The sequence below is a fragment of the Diabrotica undecimpunctata genome, chromosome 3, assembly GCF_040954645.1.
Source record: "Diabrotica undecimpunctata isolate CICGRU chromosome 3, icDiaUnde3, whole genome shotgun sequence".
Taxonomy (NCBI): domain Eukaryota; kingdom Metazoa; phylum Arthropoda; class Insecta; order Coleoptera; family Chrysomelidae; genus Diabrotica; species Diabrotica undecimpunctata.
Window position 1 is genome coordinate 163,180,946 of NC_092805.1, and position 27,260 is coordinate 163,208,205.

The following is a 27,260-nucleotide window of genomic DNA, read 5'->3' on the forward strand; positions in this document are numbered from 1 at the left end:
TCTCTAAAAACAATATCAAAGTTACCTGATAATATAATATTGTCCAAGGATATTATAACGTTAAATAAAATTTATATGTTACCTCTACATAATAATTTCCTTTTATCCCATAATATTTTCTTTGGTCCCGGCATTGTTCGGTTCGACTCTTTCTTTTCTATTGAATTTTCACACAGACATATTTTATTTTCTGTGACAGATCCCTTTCTCTCTAAAGAAAACGCAAAGGTAGTTCGGCGGTCTTTTTATATTATTAGACTAACCTTTCGTAAAATATCTTCTATTTTTCAATTATTTGAGCTATTGGTGAATATTCAACATTTTATTAATTTCCTTTAAGATTAACGACCGTAACCAAATGGCATTTATGGTAAAATGTCTTTCAGTACAAAGCAATGCTTAAAAGATAATTAAACATTTCAGGTTTTATTGCTTATTATAATATACAGTGCTAGTCAAAAGTCGGTTCCCCCTCGTATTATTTGAACGGTTAGTTAAATTTGAAGGAAGGTAATAAGCAGACGTAGGCTTCTTAACTAGACATAACAAGTGACGTAATAGTGACAGATGACGTTACAGCGCCACTATGACAGATCATTTAAAATAGGACCTTTTGGCAAGTGATACCTTGTTTGAAAGGTACTGAAAATACCTATTGAACCATACTAACTTTATTTGAGTTTAAGCTCATTTCGATAAATAAATTAAATACATACTAAAATTGTAGTTTGGCATTTAATTAATAGGGCCTGCGTAGCGCAAGCGGTAGGATGCTTGCCTCGCAAGCCGGTGGTCCGGAGTTCAAATCCCACCGCCGGCAAGAACATCTAGACATTTTAAAAATGTCTATAGGCCCCAGGTCGACTCAGCCTGAATAAAAATGAGTACCTTGGGTAAAACCAGGGGTAATAATAGACGGTTGAAGCGTAGCATTGGCCATGTTACCTTCCTTGTATACCGTAGGCCCTAGATATAGCAGACTACCCTGCTATACTCCCAAAGCCGCGACAGCGGTATAAAAAGGGAGACTATTATACATTTAATTAATAAAAATTCTAACGTCCGCCTTTCGTTATTTGTCAAAAAACTTGACGTTTGTCAATTTTCTAGTTGTTTTAAGTTTGCAGAAGCATTTAAAGCTTAATATTTAGTTTCTTTTTCTGCTTAGTTTAGTCAATTCTCTATTTATTTTTAGTTTGTAAACGTGTTTATACCTGAATATTTAGTTTCTGTTTCAGCTTAGTTTAGTCAATTTAAGTTTAGTCAAGTTGTTTTTAGTTAGTTGTTCTTAGTTAATATTTAGTTTATTTATAGTTTAACGAGACATTTTTACAAAGGCAGAATGGTACGTACTGTAGCCGACAAAGTAGCAGCTGTGTTAATAATTGGTGAATGTGAAAATAATTTACATGCAGCGGAATGTCTTTTTAATCAGAGGTACCTCGATCACCCTACATCGAGAGCTTATTTGAGGAAGCTTCTTGGAAAGTTTAAACAAACAGGTAGTGTTTAAGATCTCAAACGATCTGGTCGACCAACAAATTAGTAATGACGAAAAAATTGACATAATTTCAGAAATGGTAGTAAACCCTACTTCTTCTACAGTCCAAGTTGCATATATCTATGAAAGCAGTCAAAAGACAGTACATCGGTGTTGGCTGAAACCGAATTTCAGCCACACAAATTAAAAATTGTGCATCAAATTTCAGATGATGACCCCGACCGAAGACTAGAATTGTGTGAAAATATGTCCAACAAAATTAACCAAGAGCCCGATTACATAAAAACAATTTGTTTCAGTGACGAAACTACTTTTTTCTCAACGGAAATGTTAACACACGCAATATGAGGTATTGGAGTGACACAAATCCTCACGTCTTTCGTGAAACACATACTCAATTTCCAAACAAAAAATGTTTGGGAAGGAATTTTGGGAAACCACAGAGTTGGGCCTGTTTTTCTCAATTTCTAACTTAACTGGTAAAGTGTATCTGGAGATGTTACAAAATGCAATTGAACCGTTAATACTTGAAATTCTGGAATATAATTCAGATGAATTCGGCACCTTGGAAATAACGTTTCAACAAGATGGTGCTTCTACACACCATTATGGTGCAGTAAGACGTTACCTAGATGAGGTATATCGTGGTAGATGGATTGGACGACGAGGTACGATAGAATGGCCAGCTCGGTCACCGAACTTCACACCATTAGATTTTTTTTCTGTGGGGATACTTAAAATCTAAAGTTTATGCTGCAGCACCCGACAATATTGACATTTTGAAACAACGAATTGTTGAGTAATGTAGGGCAATTTCCCCCGACACTTTTGAACGAGTACGGCAATAGTTTGGAAATAGGATGCATTTCTATAAGAATTGGTTGTTAAATATTTATTAATTAAATGAGAAGTTACAATTCTAATATTTATTTAATTTATTCGTCAAAGTGAGCCTAAACTTAAACAAAAATTATTACGACTTAATAAGTATTTTCAATACCTTTCAAATGAGTTACCACTTGCCATAGGTCCCATTTAAAATTATCTGTCACAGTGACGCTGTAACGTCATCTGTCACTATTACTTCACTTGTTATGACTAATTAAAAAGCATACGTCTGTTTATTACCTCCTTCTAAAGTACACTATTATAACAATAATCGTTTAAAAGATACGAGGGAAGGAACAGACTTTTGACTAGCACTGTATGCTTTTAAAAATATTGATATTGTCAATCCGATATATACCAAAATGCAGCTTCAATGTGAGCTACGAATATTTTATAAGATTAAACTTACTTAAAGCTAACTTTGTTTTAAACTGTGAATTCGTGTAATATATCTTCATAAACCGTAAGTGCACAAACTTTGTACTTAATTGATGAATTGTTTAAAAATGTCAGTCCAGTTTAAAAGGGTAAAAAGGAAAAATACTTACAAATGGTTTTATTGTAACTGTTCATCAGGTCCCCGTTAACAAGGTAACAGTTAAAACAGAACGACAATAAACAATCCACAGGGACAACAACGCACAATAAAATATCACTAAGATGTGGATAAAGTTATTTTAATATTTCCACATATTGAAAGAGTTTTTCCCAACAAGGAAATGATTTTCAAATTTTAAAAATTGATTTTGGGGAAATATAAAATGGAGATAAGTAATATCGTCCAGAAAACTTGTTTAGTTTATCATAATTCTGAAATATATTTTAATATATATTAACAAAAATATTTAGTACAGAGAAAAGATTAAAAAAAAGGTTTTAAAAATTTTATTACCTTAGTACCAAAGATTCATAATTGATTATAAACCTATCGAATATTTTATATCGGGTCAATTGAAACAAATGGTTTAACGAAAAATAAAAATACACAACTAGAATTTCTTCTTTTTCTAGTTCCATAACCGTTATCGATCGTAAAATATCATGTTTGCTACCATATTCGCTTATGACTATGCGTTATAATATACTTATATTATGACTTTAATGAAAGCAGCTCTAATTAATGATGCAGCCGATTTTCCGCAACATTTTCTACGATTTTTCAGTCACGATGCTCTTCTTCTAACAGGACCACGTATGTAGCATTTTCATTTACCTTGTTTATGTTAAAACACCGAAAATAATATTAATCTTTTATCTTTTTTGCGTTGCTGAGATTGATAATATAAACATTTTTTAGTCTTATTTATAAAACACAAATTGCATTTGTTTGATATTTATTCCGCCTATTAGAGATTTATAATTAACTTATCATTGAAATCTAATATCCTGTGTCAGTTTTTGTCTTCTAAATTTTGGAATAGTTGTTTGCGTTTGTTTTCGGCGATCTTTTTTAATTTCTTTTGCAGATGAAACGTATCATGTTTTTCCTCTTTTCAGTGGTTGCTTTTTCTAGGTTTGGTGATGTTTATTGTCCTCCGAGGTCCCCAGATTTGTCAATCTGTGATTATTTTCTGTAGCAATATCTGAGGTAAGCTCGTGTATATGAGCAGAAGCCCGAACTCTGGATGATTTGAAGGGGACAATTCGCGTGGAAGTCATCCAAGTTGAGAGAACGATGGTAAAAAGAGTCTACACAAACTTTCAGGAACGCCTCCAGTCGTCAAAAATTGTCACCATATAACTGAAGTAATATTCCGCACTCAATTGTCAAAAATTCTATTTCACTGTAAAAATTACCCATTTTTTGGTGTGAAAAACTTTTTCAAAGTGATTTTTTAAAAACTATCCTTAATTTTTGCAAGACAAATTGTATTTTATATGTATGGTTCACTTTGCCAAACTTTGAATTCAAAGTCAAATTTAATTATTTTTAATTAATAATTGAGTAGTAATATCGAAAAAAATACGTCATTTTAAGTTTCTATATTTGTCTCATGTGTAAAATTCTTATTAGAGTTCAAAAACCGTATACACGCTTAAATTTTTTCTATAAACGAAACGAATAATTTTTTTTAAACGGGAGTTTATTTTTTCTAGTTTGTATAAAACAGTTAATTAGGTGGTACTAGTGTAACAGTTGACCAAACTATGAGACATCAAAGTTACTGTTCTTAGATTTTTAAAGTGGAAATTAAAACGTCAATAAACTTATTTTAACCTTCAATGGTGGCTTATTCCCATTAAAACAGTAATGGCTTTAAAATGCCATAAGAAAATAGCTTCAGAACAGTATTACTGTTCAACAGTTATAACGAATAGAAATTTCAGTCAAAATTCACAACCCGCCCTGTATAATATTACACCCATATAGGCCTTCAGACCATGTAGGATTATGTACAGTTTATCATGACTCACCCTGTAAAAGAAACTTAATATGAGTAAATTGGTTACAATAATATGCAAATTATTGTTATTGAGAGTTGTTGTGTAAATTAAATCAAACTGTAAAATATCTTTGAGCTCAATATTGTATTATTTAATCAGTCTACACCAAAATGTTAATCTCAAATCACAAAAACACGAAATTAATTCGCTGTTTATGCACCCAAACCATAAAGCTCACTTTAAAAAGAATTGTGTTGTACTTTACATTCCATAGTCTACAAGAAAAAAAAACATTTCTCTATAAAGTTTTATTAATGTAAAACATGCAAGGAATGTATAACTGCTGCCAACTCAGAAGCTTTCATGCTTGTAATTCATGTTAATTTTAAAATAAGGTCGATAGATACGGATGAATATGAAATTGTAGACCTCTTTAGCAGGATCGGTCGAAATAGATTTTGAAAAATTTATTTGGTATAATAATAAGAACGGTCCGAACGTCAGTTATTTTAATTTTACGTTATTTATACTGCATTCATTTACCATATCAAACACCAATGATTTAATAATTTACTTTTGTCGCTAGTTTAAAGCGACAAAATAAAAAAAATTGTTTAGTCCTGAGAGATTTGATCTCTAAAAACGAGACTAAAAAGCTAAATTTTGCTGCGAGTGTCAATTTTGATACGGAAGTAAACAAGACTTGTTTAATCTCCACAAAAAGGTAAAAGAGGCAGCAGCAATGTACAAACCCAAGATATCAGGACATATGACTGATAATCATGGCGATCCGGTAAAAGACATTGAACAAACAAAGAATATATGAAAGAGATACGTTGAGAAGACATTCAATGACGACAGAGATAACAATCAGATAATTATGGAATACGACACAGGACCACCAACCACTCAACACGAAGTCAAAGCCACAATTAAAGTAACCAAAGCAGGCAAAGCACCAGGGTCCGACAACTTTCATTCAGAATTTCTAAAAATCATGGGAGACGAAGGAGTAAAATGACTTACGACAACGTTCATAAAATCTATGACTCGGGAAAAATCCCAGAGAGCTGGATAAAATCTACATTTATTGCTATACCTAAAAAACCGAATGCAAAAAAATGCGAAGAGCATCGTAATATCAGTCTAATGAGCCACATTCTTAAGACCTTCTTAAAGATAATACACAGAAGCATTTATCAGAAATGCGAGTCACAAATCTCACGAACGCAGTTTGGATTCAGCGATGCGTTAGGTACAAGAGAAGCCTTGTTCGCGGTTCAGGTAATATTTCAAAGGTGCAGAGACGTCAACTGCGATATTTATGTATGCTTTACCGACTACCAAAAATCTTTCGACAGAATCAAGCAAGATAAGATCATGGATACACTAAAGGCAACTGATCTGGATAACAAAGACCTTCGAGTAATTAATCAAGAAAATATACTACAACCAATCAGCAACCATTCGGGTGAAAGACCAACTAACAGAAAAAGTTGCAATAAAGAGAGGAGTACGACAGGGCTGCATACTCTCTCCCCTATTATTTAACGTCTATTCGGAACACGTCATGAGCCAGGCCTTAGAGCATATCGAAGAGGGTATTCTCATAAATGGTTAGCGCCTGAATAACATCAGATATGCAGACGATACCATCCTCTTTGCAGACAGTTTAGAAAGTTTACAGACACTAGTAACGCAATTGTGGAGAATCAGTGAAGAATACGGGCTTGATTTTAACATCAAGAAAACAAAGTACATGGTCATCAGTAAGAAGCATATTCCACCTAGTCAATTACTGGTAGGTGAACAACAAATACTCCAAGTGCCCTGTTACTACTATTTAGGAACAAACGACCCATGGACCACTCAGTTGAGATAAAACAAAGAATTGAAAAAGCCAGGTCAGCATTTGTCAGAATGAGCAAGATTTTTAAGAGCCACGACCTACCCTTAAAAACGAAAATCCGTTTATTGAGATGCTACGTGTTTACAGTGCTGCTCTATGGGGTTGAATCATGGACACCAACCGGGGCATCCATGGGAAAACTCGAGGCGTTTGAGATGTGGTGTTATAGACGGATACTAAAAATCTCCTGGGTGAACCGAATAATAAACAGTGAGGTTCTACGTCGGATGGATAAAACATGTGAAATTATATCCACAGTGAAACAGCGCAAGCTAGAATATTTTGGACATATATTGAGAAACGATCATAGATATAACCTGCTGCTACTTATATACAGGGAAAGGTCTACGGAAAGAGGGGACCAGGAAGAAGAAGAATATCTTGGCTCCAGAACTTACGAAAATGGTTTTCCTTGACCACTTCAGGACTATTTCGAGCTGCGGTCAATAAAGTTAGAATGCCATGCTAGTAGCCAACATCCGTAACGGATAGGCACCACAAGAAGAAGAAGTCAATATTGAGACACCAAAAAAGATTGCTACTTTTACCTCTGGGCGTTCCGCTAAAACCACCCCTCGTACGGGTATAAAAACGAAAAACATCGATTTACTAAGAATCTGATCGCCGTAGAAAAAATATTTCAAACAAGAAATCTAGCTGATATAGCACTTTTTGTGTAGAATGAACCGTTCTCTCAGAAAAAATGCTTAAAGCCAACGGCGATTTTAAATGTCAGTTACGCGCGTGAAATCAATTTTTTATCGATATCTCTTGATCAAAGTGTCCTATTGACAAAAATCACAATTCTAGAATCACAATATTTATTTCCTTTTAGAAAATTCCCAAATAATTCGTATTTAGCTTTTTCGTAATTTACCCGGATGAAATTATATGAGAGCATTATTTATAAAGACGGTTCTGCCTATTCGTGTCTTTATCTAGACTACTCAAGGAGTATACTTCAACATAACATATGTATATAGTTGATTGTACTCATTTTTGGAACAACTTAATCTTGAAAATATTTTAAATGAAATGTTATGCCACCCCAGAAATGTGTAATCATATTTTTCAAGTAATTATTTATTTTGTAAATTTAAATATTGAATTAATTGGCCTACATTCTATATTTTACAACTATGTGATTAAGAGCAAAAACTTAAAAGTACACTAAACCACAGATTATAAAGTGGAAATAGGGATTGCAATTCCAATCCAGCAGCATTTTCACTCCAGCTGAATTTTTGCAAGATTGGCCTGAATCCAGATAGATCCATCGCACATCCAGCAAAATGTGAAATCACAATAAAAAAACGAGTTTATTTTTTTGTTCATTTATTATTTTAGCTTTTTAATATAAATTAATAAAATAAAAACTCAAAATAAAAAGGACGTAAAATCAGTCGCAACTCTTTAACTTAAAATGGTTAGAGCAAACGCTACAATTATCATAAGATTCCAAAAAAATTAAGCCATGGAATTAAAACATATAGACTAGGCGGGATCTGTAGAAATTCAGACCATAACTTCAGGATGTGCCCAATATCGATAATCTCGATATGCGCCAGTCGCAAACCCTGTGCTAAGTTTTTTATTTAACAATATTCTGAAAACAATTAAAAATTTCTCATTTTTTTGCTTCTATTTTCGTTTATAATTCGGAAAATATTGATCCTAGAGAAAAAATTATGAGAAGATAAAAGTTTCGTTATTCAATTTTACACAATATTTTGTTAGCTAGAAATTTAAAATTTAATGTTTATTGTTGAAAAAATAGCAATAATTGGAAAAAAAAGTACAAAAAAATGAAGGTAATCCTTTAAATGTTTTCGACTTTCTAAACTTGACTTACAAGCTCCATATTCCGCCTAGAAAAACTTTTTAATATGTTTAAAACGTGTGCTAAATTTTGTTAAGATCGGTCGGATAGGTTTTGCATAATAATTTTGCAATCCAGCCTACTGGAAAAAAATCGCAAAGTTTCAAATTTATAGTAGGCCCTAAATAAGGCCCCCAGATAGTTGCAATTTTTTTACATATAAAAGAAGGCTCAAACTTTGAAACGCTTTTTGTAAAATTCAAATCGGTTTAGTAGGAGAGCCTAAAAATTTTTTTAAAGTTTTAAACATTTTTTAGGCTTATAAACAAATTGAATAACTTTACGAGCTTTAAACATATTAATTTCAAAATTTGTACACTTAAAGAACATTAAAAGACGCTTCTGTAAAACAAAACGATACATTCGGCTTACTGGTTGCCGAGATATTGAAGGTCAAGGTCAGACCTGAAGATTCTTGTCCTTCCAAAAAAAGAAAAAGACTTTAAAAAAAAATTGAAGATTGAGTCAAAATAAAGTTTATTTATGAAAATTTTTTTTTTTTCGTTTGTCTTTGTTTTAACAATTTAAATTATTTATTAACAATTTATAAATACATATTTGTTTACTAAAAGTAACAATTTACTTCAATTTATAAATTGCAAGCTCAAAAAAATGCATAAAGAAAAAATGCAATTACTTGTTTAACATACAATTGTTTATTGCAAATTTCCCAATTTTGCGATTAAAAATGGTATTTAAAAATATGATATTTAAAATCCTTGTCGTCCGAGACATCGACTCAAAAAAAAGAGCAAAATTGGTTAACAAGAAGCCGAGGTAATGCATTTTTAGCTCGCGCTATGATTTTGAACTCGCCGATCCATATTTCGAGTTAATGTCCCCCACCAACACCACTCATGCATTCCGAGCAACATTTTACGCAAAAACGGTTTTTTATTTGTCTTTTTTATGGATGTTGCCATAAAGCGCATTACGTAAAACTTTTTATTTAAAAAGTACTTGACAAGACGAGGGTATTTGTTTAAAAACGAGCCCTCTATCACTTATGGTTACACGGCAAATGTATGCCAACTTTGACATTTAATATCTCGGCAAACAGTAAGCCGAATGTATCTTTTTTTTTAAAGCTTCTTTTAATGTTCTTTAAGTGTATAAATTTTGAAATTGATATGTTTAAAGCTCGTAAAGTTATTCAATTTTTTTATAAGCCTAAAAAATGCTTAAAACTTTAAAAAAATTTCTAGGCTCTCCTAGTGAACCGATTTAAATTTTACAAAAAGCATTTGGAAGTTTGCGCCTTCTTTTAAGTTTAGAAAGTCGAAAACATTTAAAGGATTAACTTCATTTTTTTGTACTTTTTTTCCAATTATTGCTATTTTTTCAACAATAAACATTAAATTTTCAATTTTTAGATAACGAAATATTGTGTAAAATTTAATAACGAAACTTTTAACTTGTTATAATTTTTTCTCTAGGATCAATATTTTTCCAATTATAAACGAAAATAGGAGCAAAAAAATGAGAAATTTTCAATTTTTTTTAGATTTTGTTAAATAAAAAATTTAGCACAGGGTTTGCGACTGGCACATATCATGATTATCGATATTGGGCACATCCTGAAGTGATTCCAGCAAAAAATAGCTTCCTATGGAAAATGTCCAATCCAAAACAGATCCCGTCTAGACTAATAGGGCTTTTCTTGTGTCGGCTGAGAATGATCACAAACCAAATTCTATCCAAATGTTGTAGGAGTAGTTCATTTGAAGTAAACTTCCTTTATGGCAATTTTGAGCTGACAAAAGTTAAGTAATATGTTTTCCTCCATGGTTTATTGAAGACGATTATTTTTTGGATCTCATGAAAAAATCAGTCAATATTCTAAATTTCTAAACAACAGAAACATAAATTATTTTGTTTTGTGGAAGTGAGACTTTAAAAAACATATTTTATCTATCGTCTTATCGACTAACATACTTCGCACAGAATTGCACATATAGCCGGTTGTGGAGAAAGCCGTTTTGGCCTCTTTTATGGCTGGTCGCTTTTAAGGTTATCAAATAGTTATAAACCATGGACAAATAATCGCTTTTAACTACTTCAGTTCCATAAATGGTTATTTCCTTTTTTAAAATTTTTTCATAATCTTTTTGAGAACCAGTTTTTTTGGTTATGAAAGTTTTCTGTTTCTCGTTACAGTTCAACTTTTTTAAGTACAATTCTAGAGTAAAATTCACGGGATTTGGATTAGCTGGCCCTTCTTTAACTTCCATTATACTCTGGTGTACTAATTCCACAATCACTTGTTTATTTATACGACGCAACAAATTTTTCATGCACTCTTTTTCGACATGGAGAAATAACCAGGACTGTTAAGTCCTTCGTCATACTTTTTTGGATTGTATAAGCACACTAATGTACCTGTAATTTCAGAGAGAAGCTCTCTTAAAAGTGGACTCTTCCACAAAGAGCGTCTACAGCCAGTTTCATCTATTGAAGAGTGACGATCAACTCAATAATTATTGACCACTCACCAGCAGAGAATTTTATCGTAGAATCATCAAAAGCAAACTTTTAGACTAAAGAAACAGTCCAGCATACTAATTCAACAGTTTCAGCTTGTGCGGCAGTTAAGACTCAAACTTAATTCTTGCCTTTCTCTTCCTTGACATATTTTTGCAAGAACATGACGTCTTTGGTAGGTGATTTTTTGAACGTTTTAACCAATTTTCTTATTTTCATGAGCAAATTAATGTAACCAGAAATCAATTAAACTAGGCTAGCCCATATTGGTTCAAATGTTATTGCCAATCCTTCATTCATCTCTGTCTGTATATTTTCATTTTCGTTTTGATAATCATTAGTGTCATCAAGTGCTGCTTGTTCTACTTCTCTTTGGTTTCGTTTGAATTTTATTCCATAAATGATTTTAACACTAAGGCTAGGACCCACACTTGGTCGTATAGCCAGAATGAATATGATGATGGTATAACGAACATAATTTATTTTGCAACTAACGTTTATATAGATTTAAAAAATTACTGTCATGATTCCGCAAAGAGTAAAAGGATTCAGCAAGGTGAGAGTACTACCCAGTGATTGTGCACAAACCTGTTTTGTAACCCACTTAGGCTGAAGGCATAAGTATCCAAGAATATAATATATAATATAAAAAAATTGAAATTTAAATTACTAATAGTTTTAAAAAAGAAAATAAACGTCCTTAGTACCCTTATTCCTGAGAAGAAAGTTCCCTAATCCGTTGTCTATTATCCAGGTAGTGGATGGACTCTAAGGTGGCTCTGCCTATGTTAACTAATGTAACAGCTGACTAGGACTGGCAGACCAACCAGAAAATTCCAACTTAATATGGTTTCTTTGCCCAAAATCAACCGTCCAACTCTTCCCAAATCCAAGTATTTCCCAACTTAAAAAAATATTCTTTCCCAAATTAAAAGCCCAAAGATTGGAGCCGGCAGGCTACAAGAGAACAAAAAAACCTTTTTATTCCGTGTTCTTATACTTATTAGTTTTTGTTTAAATAACAAAAACTAGAATATATTGGCCATTAAGTGACTTTGACTCAAATATTTAATATTTCCATACTGGAATTTAGTTATTTATGTATATATAAAAAGTGATGGTTTGATATTTCTACTAAGGTGAGAAAGTTTAGTAAATGGAGATATTAACATCTTTATTAACGTCTGTTTTGCCTTGCAATTTTTAGAAGGCTCAGATTAAGGCTGAAATCTGAATTGTGTTTCGAAACTATTTTACGGATTTATTATCAGATGTCGCTATTGCGTCCATATCGAAGCCATTTTAGTGTTGCTTCTTAAAGACAGAAAAGATTTATTTTTCACGTTGAGAACGCCTATGAATAGCTGTTCTGATCAGCCCTATTAGGGCGAAATACGTATAAACAGATACATAGACACTTTGTACGTGAAATCAAATCTTGACTGTCTTTTTTATTTTAAATGGAGATAATACGTGTATGGAAAATAACTTACCAGAACCTCGGAGTGTTTTTCCCATAAGAAAAACAACGTACAAACTAAATACTTATTCAAACTAAAACTCTTCACATTTCCCAAAAATAATGACTTAAAAATTTTTCTATCCCTGCTCCTAAGTCCTGCCTGCCGTGATAACTTAACTTGTCTTCTCGAAGTTCTCTTCCAAAATGACCAGAATTCCCTTCAAGAAGGTTAGGTTTCCTTCCTCTCCAATGACAAAGGAATCGATTATATTATCAATCGATATATTAAATTGTATTGTAAGTTGCCTACTCCAACGGCGGCAAATTAGTAGGTATTGTAGGGATTCGGTTTGATTATTTGACTGTTATTTTGGTAACGTTCGAAATGTTGGATTATTTTAACGATCGTATCGTTACAATGATATGGGGTGAAATTTTATAAATGACTCTATTAACAATTTTCATATTAAATGTCTGTTTAAAAATCTCCTTAAATTACATTATTATTTCTGTGGGTTTATATTATTACATATCGATTACATACTATCACTATTTCGCTGAACAATTTTCTCAAAATCCATCTTCAGTAGGATTAAACTAAATAAATATCTATATTAATAAAATTAAGATTACAGAACAAATCCTTTATTAAGACTAGCTTGATTACTACATAATTCTCAATTTAAATCGTGTTAACTATCAAATTTTTTCCAACTTGGACTCAAAAGTTAAAAGTAAGTCTATGAATATTCCGAGCCATTCTTATAATTAATGAATACAGTGGTGACAGCCTTGGCAAGTCAGTAGTCACTTTTAACTTAGATGAATAATTTCTCGTTGAAGGCTCTAAAATTACTTTAAAAAGTTGTTTGGAACTTTTTAATTACGTAATTGAAAGTAGGTAGATACCTACTCAGTTGAAAGTTAATCATTATTGGTTAAAGAATGCTCTGGGTCGGTTTTAAAAATTTTATGAAAGACTCCCAAAGTTCGGAGAGGTGAGATGCAAAATATTGAATATTGTATTAGAGGCGGCAGTCATTTCCCGATTTTTTTTCTTTTTCTTAATTGAAATGTTATGTATATTTAACAACTTTATTGGAAATTTTTTTAAACGAACTGTCGACAGCCACCTCTATATTGATTAGTGTGTAACGTTATAAACGTCACATCTCTATTAATTTATATTTTAATAATTATTTCATTTTAATTTCTTTATTAATTTATTAATTTCTTTATCTTCAGTTTAATTTTTACTATTTTTCACAAAATAGTTGGCGCTCACAAAATGTTTTTTCTTTTCTTCCTCTGTCTTTATTTTCTCTCTTTCTGTCCCATAGAATAAATATTTGCCCTCTCACTTTTGTTCGGCAGACTATTCTGTTCCGTGTTGACTGACAAGCTAGTTTCATGATTTCTATAGCAACATTCTATGACATCTGTGCTAACATCATTCAGTCTCCCACTTTCTGTCAAAACAACTTTTCTGTAGTGGGATTATTTTTTGCCTCTTTTTGAAATTTATAAAAGAAGTCAAAAATTATTATAAGACTCATTTTTATGGTCTACAAATTCTCTTGGGGTAAGTACTTTCATTGTGATATTTATTCTATAATTCTGACCACATTTCCAATATTTGTAACCTTACTTTCTATCGAAAGCACATTTTTTTCTGATATATGCATTAGCACTCTTTAACAGAATTTAACTAAGTAGTAACATTCATATTTCATTTTATCCTTGCCATACGCTATTTGTTTAAGTGTAATTTTGTAAGATGGCAAGGAAGTTAAACCTTTCTTTTTGATGTGTTTCTAATGCAGTTGTTCCTTGTCTTTTAGTTTATTGGACATATCAAAACCTTATTGGTTTATTGGACATTTTATTGGATTCATTGGATTTATTGGAAATATTGGTTTATCAACAACTGAATTGACCAGATTGAATTGATTGGCCACATTCAATTTTACTAATCAGGACATACAGCCACGTGTGACTGCAGCTCTCTCTCCAGAAGCTACAACTTCTAATTGGAGGACCCAACAGCTAGAACACACAAGCAGCCCATCGAAGCAATAAGTAACACTTATTAACTGTTAAGCTTTGGCAGGGTTAATTATTGTTTTTTTATTCATTTAAATAAATATGTTTGGTTAAAATTTGTCTTATTTGCTATCAACTGAGAACTCAGGTTCAATCCCTAGTTTAAGACAAGACGAACTCACCCTTGAGATACTGAGCTAGGCAAGGTATAGACGATAAGCTCCCATGGTTGATTGAGGTATTATTTTTACAATAACATTTCAATTCTCTTTGGTAGTCTTATCGTTACAAGTGAGACAATAATTATTAATTGGAGCAACACAAAAAATGCCTACATTACAAAGTATGTATTTAAGGAGATAATTTTAAATGTTTTAAGGTTATCAGAAGTAGGTTTGTTTAATTTTCGTGTTTGAGAAATAAATTAAAAAAAATATATATTAAACAGAGTCTATGTCTTACTAATTCTTTAATTGAATGTAAAATTGCCTTTTTGTATTCACACAAATTTCTAACTCAGTCTCTTCTCATATTGTCACCTATAATCTATATCTGCATTCGAAAGTGTTTATGCTACGATCATGCTTAATGAATTCTTGAGAAGTTTGCGATTCTTGTAACGGGTAGTTTTTTTGAAGCGACAGACTCAGTAAAACACAGGTTGACATAAAAATAAATCTATTAGTTACAACGTATATACAAAAATAATGAAATAAAAATAAAATGTACTCTAGGTGACTTCTAGGTCTAGGTATCCCGCAAAAGTGGATTCCCCGGCGGACGCCTGTAAAAGAAAAATTATTATTACTAACAAAAATAATGGAATACGCGAATTCAATCGCACGCAGACTTGTGCTTGCTTCCATTTCAATCCAGCGGAAGCGCTAAACGCACTCGCAAAATTCGGTTGTGCAGATCCACGCTCTACGGTAACGTTCAATGCACGATACCCACGGGTTCTGCTTGATTGAGGACAGAGTATAATCCTCAGTACGGAAGTCTCTCTGTCTGGGTCGGCTCGCAGATTCAATACACCAGCGAGACAGGGAGCCTAGAGCGCTAGCCACAAGACTCCTCTAATTCCGCCAGTCGCTTGTCTTAAATAGCCGCTCCGGATCCCACCTCGTCGTGTCGTCGTTGAAATGGGTTCGCGACTATCGACACTCCCACGGTTCGAACTGTTGGACGTCCAGCGCATCGGTACATTGTTCTTGAAGTGCTTGTGGTAATAATCAAGAAAGACCAGCATTTTCTCTAATCATACCACTTAGTGTAATACTTCTAGGACATATTCTAGCAATAAATAAATTTGAATGTATCGATAGCAATATTTACTGTTCATGCTGTGGATGTAACATGGGACCACTGGTCTTTAGAGGACCTACAGGTGATAAGATCTGTTCAGTATAATTGTCTCGTCACTTCAGGAATAATAACACCATTGTCGCCTGCTTCTTGCAACTCATACTGGGCAAATAAAGTTACTATTATCCAGTTTTAGCATAGTTTGCGTTCCGGGTGAAAACTTTTTATATCTTTGAGCGTAGATTAGAAAAAAAATAATCTACTTCATCCACTGTTCTCTGTTTCTTTTGCTTGTTTTTAACGTTTAGGTATTCCAGTTGGTCTCACTATCATTCCGTTGTTCCTCATTCTTAAACTTTTGTTCTTTTTGCAAGAAGCATTATTTTTCAATTGGAGCTCACAGACTTCTGATTCACTACGTCTTGAGTTAGCTTCTTCTGTCATTGATGACTGAGAGTTGCTTTGATTAGTTTTTTTAGTCTGACTGATACCAATACTTGATTCGATTGTAATTCTGAAGTTCTGAATCGTCTAAAAGTCTTATTAGATCTGCCCAGGGACTGTTTTTGTATTTTTTTGTACACTTAACCTGACTCAGTTTAAATATTTTTTGGAAACTTATTGTAGTTATCTTTTAGATTGTTCCATTTCAACAATACTGCAGTGTTTACATAAAATAAATGTTTTTAATAATTATAAAAAATAGCACACATTTGAGGGTGCATAAAACTAGGTGTATATAACATTAAGTTATTCAGAAGGAATTCAATCTGTTTAAATTTTCACATTTTCGTAAAATTTGTGTTATAAGAACGCGACTAAAATCCCAATTAACGGAATTTTGAATGCAAATCTTATCCTAATTACAATTTTTTGATGGCTCTATACATATACTTCTATTCATATCGGTAATAATATTCTTCATATCGTATATTCGCGTGCGACTATAAGAATTTTAAAATTCCAACGTGTTTGCGCGGGAAAATTATAAGAAACTCCTTTTTCCATTATCAAAGAAGGCTCAGACTCTATACGAGGTTCGTTATCCTGTGAAACAAACGCCGATCTGATGAGAGCCGCCGATCCTCGAGGAATACCTAAACACTACTTGAAAATCTACAAACACACAGCCCTTCCAGATTAAATTCGCCCTACGGACTTTTCTGTCGAATCGTCTCCTCTCCTCCGGTTTCCAGTCGTCGTGTTCGAAACGTCATTATCTTTACACTAGCACATCCGTTTCTGGAATAAGGAAAGAGTCCTCGATATTTCTGGTAGAGTCACTCCGACTCCGACACATATCACCTTTTATTAAAGTGACCGAATTTAACTTTATCACGACGTTACGTCGAAACGGACTGACATACAAATATCTAAAACGTAAAATTGTTCCAACGGAAAGTAACATTTTTCGATGGAATCTATTGACAATATATACTGGTCAAAAAAAAGGAAAATATATTTTTTTATTTAGACTAACATGCTTGGCAACTATAACCACTCGCACGGAGCGATTAGAAAAGCATTACATGTGGTAGAATACTATTAACAAGTTAACTCAGATAAAAATAATTTAAAGTTTATGATTTAATATTATATTTGGAAATTAAACAACTCTATCTATTTGATTAGATTCACCGAGAATGTCGCAGAGCTAAGACTTAGTTTTAACTGCCTTTTTAGATCATTGAATTGATGACAATAGTAAGGATGTGTTTCACTGTTAGTGGATGCTGGCAAGTTTGGCATATAAGACGGAGAACTGATCTAATTAGAAAACCAGGTGTTGGTTTGGTTTAACCTATGCGGATGGTTATAAAATCTTGTCAAAAAAGTCCCGTGGGATCATACAAAGTAACTTATGCCAGCTTGCACACAGACAGCGGTTATACTTTCTGAGTTCTGCCTTTATAGTTCTGCGTTCTTTGTAATACTTACATCTTAACTCTTCAGTATACGCGCTCTATTTTCTTACGTTACTACACGCGTGGATTACATTAGTAATTCATACGCACTGGAGCTCTGGAAAAGCAATATTATTTGAAAATAGTGTTTTTGTTTTAATGAGGTTTTAATATTACCACTGCAATCTACAATTCGCTTTATTTTATAAGTAAAATGTACATTAAAAAAAAATAAAAAAAAAACAATGAAAATTAAAAAACAAATACTATAAATCAAAGTTACCAAAAAACCAAACTAGGTTCTATAATATCCTAAATATCATATCTTAATCTGATTTAGACTGCATGTTCTGTTTTATCTCAGCACAATGTACACATATATTTGCTTTAAATCTCCTGGGCAAGTCCACCGATCCCAGCTGCTGCACCATTTTCTTGTGCTCTTATTCCTTGCTCGTCCACAAATATGACAACGCCCAAGGACCGAAGATCGAGTCAGAACTTCTTTAGGAGTTTCCTTATTTATTTTTAAAATAAATTTAATTTTTTCTTTTATTTATGTTAATGTGTGAGTGTTGTCTAGTCGCCTTAATACCAGTGGTTTTATTACCTTAAACGAAATGTCCTGAAGAAAAGTGCTTCTTGGGAGTGATGCAATGACATTATTAGCCTTAGACAGGAAAAATGCATTAATTCCGGATATATTTAATAAATATCAAAGAACACGGTAAGTGGCCAACACCGAGAGTTTCGGGAAAAATCATATTAATCATATTGTGCACACAACTGGTCATCAGATCCACACCGAATTTTGTTTTGTTTTAATCCGTTATTTTTTCAGGTTTGTTCTTATTTTCTGTTTCAGGATCAATATTTTCGTCATAGTGCATAGTTGAAACAGCTAACATAACTTTATTTTTTTTGGAACGTACGGTACCAAGGTACATTTTTCTTGGAGGAATCCGAATAGTGAAGAATGTATGTCTGTCTCTGTTTTTAGACGTTATAAATTTTTGTGGTAGCTCCCTCTTGTTTTTACGAATTGTAACAACAATAGTTAATCGCTTTTGAAGCAAGTGCATGGTTAAAGGTATACTGATAAAACAGTTAGCCATGGTTACATTTCTGCCTGTCCCTTCTATGGGTTTAACCATTCTTTTAACAACCTCTGCACTACTCCAATCAGTTCTAAAAGGACCAGTTGGTTGTGTTCCACAGTAAATCACCTTATTATAGGTATATACATATATTTGCTATCTACTAACGCAAATGTTTTTGAAAATTTTCAATAAAAAGTCCAAAAGTGTCTCGTATAGGAAGGAGCCAGTTTATCCAGCTCTCTCCTTTGTTGTCTAGAATTAAAGTCCTCAAACCTCAAATATCTCAGTAGAAATCGGAAACGATTTAAAGACATTGTGAAGTAAATATCTTCAACACCAGTACCTTTCTTATTATCCCACATTTGCAAAACATTTAGTCTTCCAGATTTTAGAACACCTGCTAAAAAGAGTATACTAATAAGTCCCCAAATTTCTTCGACGTTGGTCATTTTAGCATCTCTGTAGGGTTGGAAATTTGCTCTTACTATCTCAATATAGATGTTGGTGCAACGCGTAATTTCTTTGAAGATATTATCATGTAGCATACATTTTTGCTAATCAAACTGTGATTTCTAGCTTCTTTTATTGCTTCTGGTGACTTCAAAACAATATTTATTGCACGAGTTCTTGAAGTAGGCGCAGGACATATCTTACTCCACTTTGTTTTTTTGACTTAGTAAAGATAGTATTTTGAAATTATTTTTTCTTCATCTTCTTCCCCTTGAACCTCTTGAAGCATCTTTAAAATTTCTTTAAATTATTTCCTTTAGGAAATTACTTTCACGCCGCCTATGTCTATATATTTTGTTAAAAGCCTTAAAATTAACCCAAAAGCAACGAGCGATTTGTCACGCTTTTTTTTAACAAGGAAATATTTCGCCAAATGTTCTCTGCTCTTTTTATCTATCATTTGTTAAATAGAAACCTTTCCTAGTAACAAAGAGATCAACAAGATCAACAAGAGTAACAAAGTACCTGTTGCGAGGACAACGTGTTAAGAGCTTTTATTGAGAGCATTCTATAAACGAACGTCACTAACTTGTGCCTACCTGTTGCCTGTTGTATTGTGATTACCTACATTTTTATTGACTAAAGCTCATCTTCGCTACCTAAATTGTAAGAAGTTGATTTACAACATTCAGTTTAATGACTTTGCTATTTATGGTTAGCTCTAACCGAATGAACTATCACGGGTATAAACTTACGATATAATATATACGTATAAATTACGAACAATTTGTTTTATATTAATGTAGGTTATAGTTATAATAAATGTTATGCATAGATTTGAGGTGATCATGTTCAAAAAAAATTTATCAAATGTTTACGTTTTCTCAAGGCATAATAATAACTTATTTGACGAATATTGACAATTATAATATTCCTTGTTATGTTTTTCTATTCTTGAGAATACTCCAACGCAGAATTATTTTTCTAAAAAGATATTTTTTGTTGTATTCGATAATAAATTGTGCAATCACTTATCTCGTGCCATTTAACTGTGCAGTAAAAATTGTTATAGTGCATTTTTTTGACTACTATATCTCAATATAACTGTGTTGACGAACTATTTGCCTTTTATTTTTTTGTTAGGATATAAATTTATATTTTTGTGCATAGTGTATCTCTTTCAGGCATTGTTATTGATTTATATTACTATTTGTTTTATTATATAAACAGTGTATATGTGCCGAAATATTAAGTGTGTACCGCACAATCATAATACCTTTTCTCTCACGGTTTACTTTATTCTCGCGTGATGATCTTAACTGTATCTTACCTTTCTTGTTATCTTAGTCTATATTTCTTAAGGTTTCCCTGTTCCTCTAAAAATAGGGTGGTGCCCAAATATTTCCCTTTTCTTATCTTCTAACATCTTTTCTCTTTATCTTCTAACTTCTCTTCTCTTTATCTTCTAACTTCTCGTCCCTGTATTTTTAGTACTTCTCTAACTGATTCTTTATATTTGAGCTGTAATAAAAGCCCCGACCAATATACCTCTACCAGACTAAAGCCCGAGCCTAGTACCGTTCTTTGTGTAACCTCTAATCTGTCATTAAAGAGGGTACACCCTTCATCACAGTCTTGTTCCGATTCTTCTTCAGACATGGTACATTCTTGTTCTAGAACATCATCAGATATATATTGCTTAACGTTATAGTCATCTGAGCAGCTATCGTCGTCACTACCATCTATATTCGGTTCCTGTTCGTTCTCTATTTCATTATTCCATTATTAGCATTTTTTCAAAATTAAAGTCGCCGAATCTTACTTTTTTTGGTCGGGATATTCCTGATAAGTAAAACAAAAATGAAAAATAAACATTTGTTTCATCTCAATAATAAACACGTTGAAGTTTGTAATAAAGTAGAAAAGTATCATGTTTTTCTTTTAGAAAAATATCAACTTAACCATTGGTTGGGCTAGTTTAGTGAAAGCTCAGCGTCACACATTTAATTAACATCACCATCTTTAAACTATTCTTATGTTTTATTGTACTTATCAAATATTCCATATATTTCTGTACTGATGATATAATTTTTTTTAAGTAAATGTTCAATGAAGATATAGTAAATAAACGAATATATTAATACGTAATCGAGATGCAATAGATAACTAGTATACAAGCATTTAGCGGTGTAACCAAGTCTTGAATCCACTGTTTAACAAAACCAGATGTATTTAGACGGGTTATAATAAAATAAAGATTTTCAATAAATTGTAATATATTTATCTCAAAAATACCGCTACAATCGATAGTTAGCTAGTAACAAAATTTATATTTAAAGTAATGGACTGAGATTCATTTCCTCAAATTGTACATAAAAACCTGCAACTAGGGCCATTAAGTAAATAAACCACTTAGATGGATCTAATCCAATAGAAAACTACGGTGAAATAAATAAAGAAAGATAGAGCAAAATATATACTAGAAGACGGCAACGTATTAAGTGGACAGTATCGGACTTTACGAAAAACAATAGGTTCTACGATTATTTCCATAATATTTTACGAAAAATATTAAAAAAGTTATATTGTTATCAAATCCATTTCCAGTATTCATTTGACTCTCGACCTGTAAACATCGATACGAATTAGGCGAAAGTTTATAGTGGTGATTAAAAACGGGCTCCGGCCGCGTTTTTACCGTCATTATCGTATATCTAGTGGATATACTATTTATAAAGTATTTAAAAATTAAAATATAGAGTTTTAACAATTAAAATGAATGCTCTACCAAATTTATCGGTGAGTGTTCCTTTTTATACTGCTACTGTTAATGGTCTAAAATCCATCGGAGTAAAAGCATGGAGAAGAGTTGCTAGAGACAGGGGCGAATGGAAGATTGTTCTGAAGAAGGCTTTGGCTCATAACGAGCTGTAATGCCACTGATGATGATGACTGTTAATGGTTAACCTATAAATATTCAGTATCAGCAACAGCAAATTCAACCAGAATGCCCAAATGTCCAAAAGTCTGATTAAAAAAGAAGGTTGGAAATATAAGGTACCGATGACCATTGACACAAAATTGTGTTGGGGAACCTAGAATTAGTGAATGGTAATGAAATGACTAATGTTGAGGTCCTACGTAGAATACGCAAGGAATGCGAGATTATTAACACCATCAAAGAGCGCAAACTAGAATATCTTGGCCATGTTATGAGGAATGAACAGAGATACGGCTTGTTGCAACTCATTCTTCAGGGCAAGGTATTTGGAAAGAGAGGACCAGGGAGAAGAAGAATATCTTGGCTTTAAAACCTGAGAAAGTGGTTTAATACATCGACAACCGGACTATTCAGAATAGCAGCAAGCAAAGTTAGGATAGCCATGTTGATCGCCAACATCCGGAACGGATAGGCATCGTAAGAAAAAGAAGAAGAATGAAATGAATTGTGATATGAATTTATTTACTCACCATAAGGTTCCTTTTGGAAAAGATTTTACATCGGATGCGAAGTGTGAAAATTGCTGAAGTTCTCGTTGAAATGAATATAGGGATTGAATTTAAAAGTATCAAAGTAGAACCGATGCTAGCTACTTTTTTTTATGGAGGACAAAAACCGAAAATTTAGGCCATGTTCATTGTTGTCAAGTATGCTATTACGAAAATCTCCCACATTGGTATAAGTCGGGTCAAGTAAGGACCTTATAATAGTCTCCCGTTTTATACCGCTGTCGCGGCTTTGGGAGTATAGCAGGGTAGTCTGCTATATCTAGGGCCTACGGTATACAAGGAAGGTAACATGGCCAGTGCTACGCTTCAACCGTCTATTATTACCCCTGGTTTTACCCAAGGTACTCATTTTTATTCAGGCTGAGTCGACCTGGGGCCTATAGACATTTTTAAAATGTCTAGATGTTTTTGCCGGCGGTGGGATTCGAACCCCGGACCACCGGCTTGCGAGTCAAGCATCCTACCGCTTGCGCTACGCAGGCCCTTGTAAGGACCTTGCCATAGAAAAAAGATATCTGTTAATAAGAAAAGTTGGATAAGAATCCTCAACTAATATAGTTTTTATTAGTTACTCAATTACTCAGATTACCACTCAGTTAATTAAAACTATATTAGTTGAGAATTCTTATCCAACTTTTCTTATTAACAGATATATTTTTTCTATGGCAAGGTCCTTACTTGACCCGACTTATAACAATGTGGGAGATTTTCATAATAACATACTTGACAACAATGAACTCCACCTTGATGAGGATTCCATATCTAAGTCTTCTTCTAGGTATTGCTCATTACCCTATTTTTTACAGGTTACAGAGACTCTTACTAAATTGTTTAAACCCCTATCTAATATAATAGGCATCAAAAATTGTAAAGCAGTTGGAAATCTCTTTTCACGTATTAAAAAACCTTTAGATATTTGGAAGAAATAAAATGTAGTATACAACATTCCATACAAAGACTGTCATTTGAAGTATATTGGCCAAACAAAAAGAACCCTTAAAGGTTGTTATATCGCATAAAAGTGACATCAGATGCAATAAGAAATTTTGTGCTCTCAGTACTCACTCTATTTCTCTCAACCACCAAATCGACTTTGAGAATATTAAATCTCTAGGAACTGAGAATAATTTCTATAAGAGATGCTTCCTAGAAATGTGTCACATATTAAGAAAAAAAAACTACATGAACAGACGTACTGATATCGATAATCTCAGCATCATTTATCACTCCTTCTTCTTCTTCTTCATGTGCCTTGTCCGTTCCGAACGTTGGCAATCAACATGGCTATTCTGATTTTGTTTACGGCAGATCTGAATAGTTCAGCAGATGACAAACCGAACCATTGCCGCAAGTTTTGGAGCCACGAGTGTCTTCTCCTCCCTGGACCCCTTCTGCTGTCTATTTTCCCTTGAACGATCAGCTGTAGTACTCTATATTTATTGTCTCATAACGTGACCCAAGTATTCCAACTTTTTCTCCTTTATCTCTTTATATCACTCCTTGCTGTTGAATAATCCTTAAAATCCTTCTAGTCAAATGTTATATTTCATTAACTTAACTTATGCACACCCAAATCCAATCAAGACATGGCCTAAATTTTCGGTTTTTGTCCTCTATAAAAAAAAGTAGCTAGCATCGGTTCTACTTTGATACTTCTAAACTTAATCCCTATATTCATTTCAAAGAGAACTTTAGCAATTTTTCACTTCGCATCCGATGTAAAATCTTTTCCAAAAGGAACCTTATGGTGAGTTAAATAAATTCATATCACAATTCATTTCATTAACATTCATTAATTCCAGGTTCTCCAACACAATTTTGTGTCAATAGTCGTCGGTACCTTATATTTCCAACCTTCCTTTTTAATCAGATTTATATAAAACATTTGACTTTACTATTCTGTCCTGCTGAAACAAGTATTTTTGTTATCTAGTTGATTTTTTGTACGTCTTATTTCCATAGATAGAAAGTCATATTATTTTTTGTTTTTTTCTTCGTAACAGTTGAACCCTTTTTGTCAAAAATAGTTGCATTTTTTTAATTGCTTTGGTGTTTCCAACAATAAAGTTAACTTTCCTTTTTTTATAAAAAATTTTTAATTTTTTTAAATTGTTTAGTAAGCTCTAATTAAAACGAGCTACTTTTTCTCCTGGCTTCATGTTTCGATATATTGTACATTAGCGATAGAATGGAAGTATTGTATTATATTATATTGTTTTCCTGTAACATACTGTGACATTTTTGGCACTTTTTTAAGTTTGTATAAATTCTATAAAAAATTTTAATTTGTTTTTTACTGGAATTTTATTGAAGTTACTAAATGTATTTTTTAACACCTAAACCTATAAATTTTATATAAATTTTCGTGTGACTTCAAGACTCTTCTATATAAATTTATGTTCTATGGTATATAGTTGTAACTATAAGAACGTCTGTCCTTCTATTATTAACGGAGTTTGTTTCTGACACAAAAAGTATAGTCGGTCCTAGTCCGTGACTGGCAGACGGTAGAAAAACTTTGTCGCTGCCCGAGCAGTTGTAAACTTTCATTAGTGCAACTTGGAAAAGTGTCGTGAAACTTTTTCAAAGAGAAATATTTTTAAACTAATTTTTACTATGCGACAGTCCTGCCGCTACGTGGCGAGACCTAATCTAACAATTAATATGATTATGAATGAACTTCTGACATGCACCCACGAAGTATTTAAATTTTGTTCAAGATTAAAAAGTTGCCAAGCCACGGTTTAAGCAAATAAAGTTCTAGGTATTTGTTTTTTTTTGAGGATTTGGTAAATAATAACCTTTAATACCGGCGAGATTTACCTTAATACGGCATTTTCGTTTTTATAATTTTATTTGATTTAATTATGTTGCACAGTTATTTATCTACACTGCAGTTCAATATGAATGGGAAAGATAATATGAGATTTGTTACTAATTAAATGTAAGGTTATCAACGCTGCCTATGTCTGATATGTCAAAATATTTACCTTTTGCTACTTTATACTTAAATTATCCTTCAATTCTTGTTTGAAATGTTTTATACGTTTGGCATTCCTTTGCTCAGGTAGGTGTAGCTTCATTCGTGGCCGTTTTTAGTTGTTGCCCTGAAAACTATCAGGTACTTCTAACACTATTGCCACACATTGGTTGTATTGCTCCTATAGCTTCTTTTCTTGAGTTAATGATTTCCTATTTTGACTTGGCTACACCGTACTGATGACTACCAAATAGTCAGAAATACGTATTAACGGTTGATTTCCATGTTATAAACTATTGTTTTTCAAACAAACAGTCGACGCATACAAAGCTGTATGTGTCCACTGCTGGACATAGGTCTCCCTCAGCTTATTAACAACATTATTATTGCATCATACATACGATCGGATGTAAGGACGATGTCATCTGCAAATCTCAAATGAACTTCTCTCCATTTATGTTGATATCATGCTCGTTCAGATGTGCCTCAGAACACGCAAAACTGGTTTTTCTCTCTTTTCCTTTTGCACAAAAGCAGCATCTAACTTTTTTTCTTAAATGAACATCATGTTGTGGTGGAGGAAATTTAATTCCCAGAATTTCAGAAATTCTTTACCGCAGTGTTTTTTCTAAAGTAGCCATGGTCAATCGTTCTTGTAACCATGTTTCAATTAGACTCATTCCTAACTGCTTTAGAAAAGATTTTCGATTATTGTTTCTACTTTCCTTCCAGTGGGAATTTGAGAGAGAAAACAAAACCATTGCATTTATTCCACTAGCATCAAGTATATTGAAAAAAACTAGTAGCGGCCAACGTCTGGTCTTTCGTGAGGTAGTGTAAGAATGGCAGAGTTGATCAAATGTATCTGTTCCTCCCTTCGTTTTATTATACGAATGTATAATATTGGGCTTACCCGTAATGACATTAAGAGAGTCATCAGAATGCAATGTTGACAGCAAAAGAACAGTTTTGTTTTGTTTAGGAGTATATGAAACAAGAGTTTTATTTCTATCAAAAGCAAATAGCGATGTACCTACTTCTTTTTTTTTTGAGGAATGTAGCAGGTATTTCTCTCTTATTTTTTCTCAAAGTACCTAGAAGAGTTAATTGATACTGTTCTAACATTTGTTCAGCTAAGGAAATTGACGTAAACCAATTATCAACAGTAAGGTTTCGGTTAGTTCCATGTATTGGTTGTGAAAGTTTTCGAACATAATAAGCCGGTACTGATCCATTGTTTTCTGTGGTTACTCTTCCAACGTATGGAATTGCATTGAGCATATAATATGTTTTTGAATCATTTAGCATCATTATTTTCATTCCATACTTATCAGGCTTACTAGCCATGTAGATTTGAAATGGACATTTTCCTCTATATTCTACAAGTTGTTCATCTACAGTACAGTATTCGTATGGTGTATAGTACGATTTACAGTTATTCACAAAAATGTCGAATAATTCTC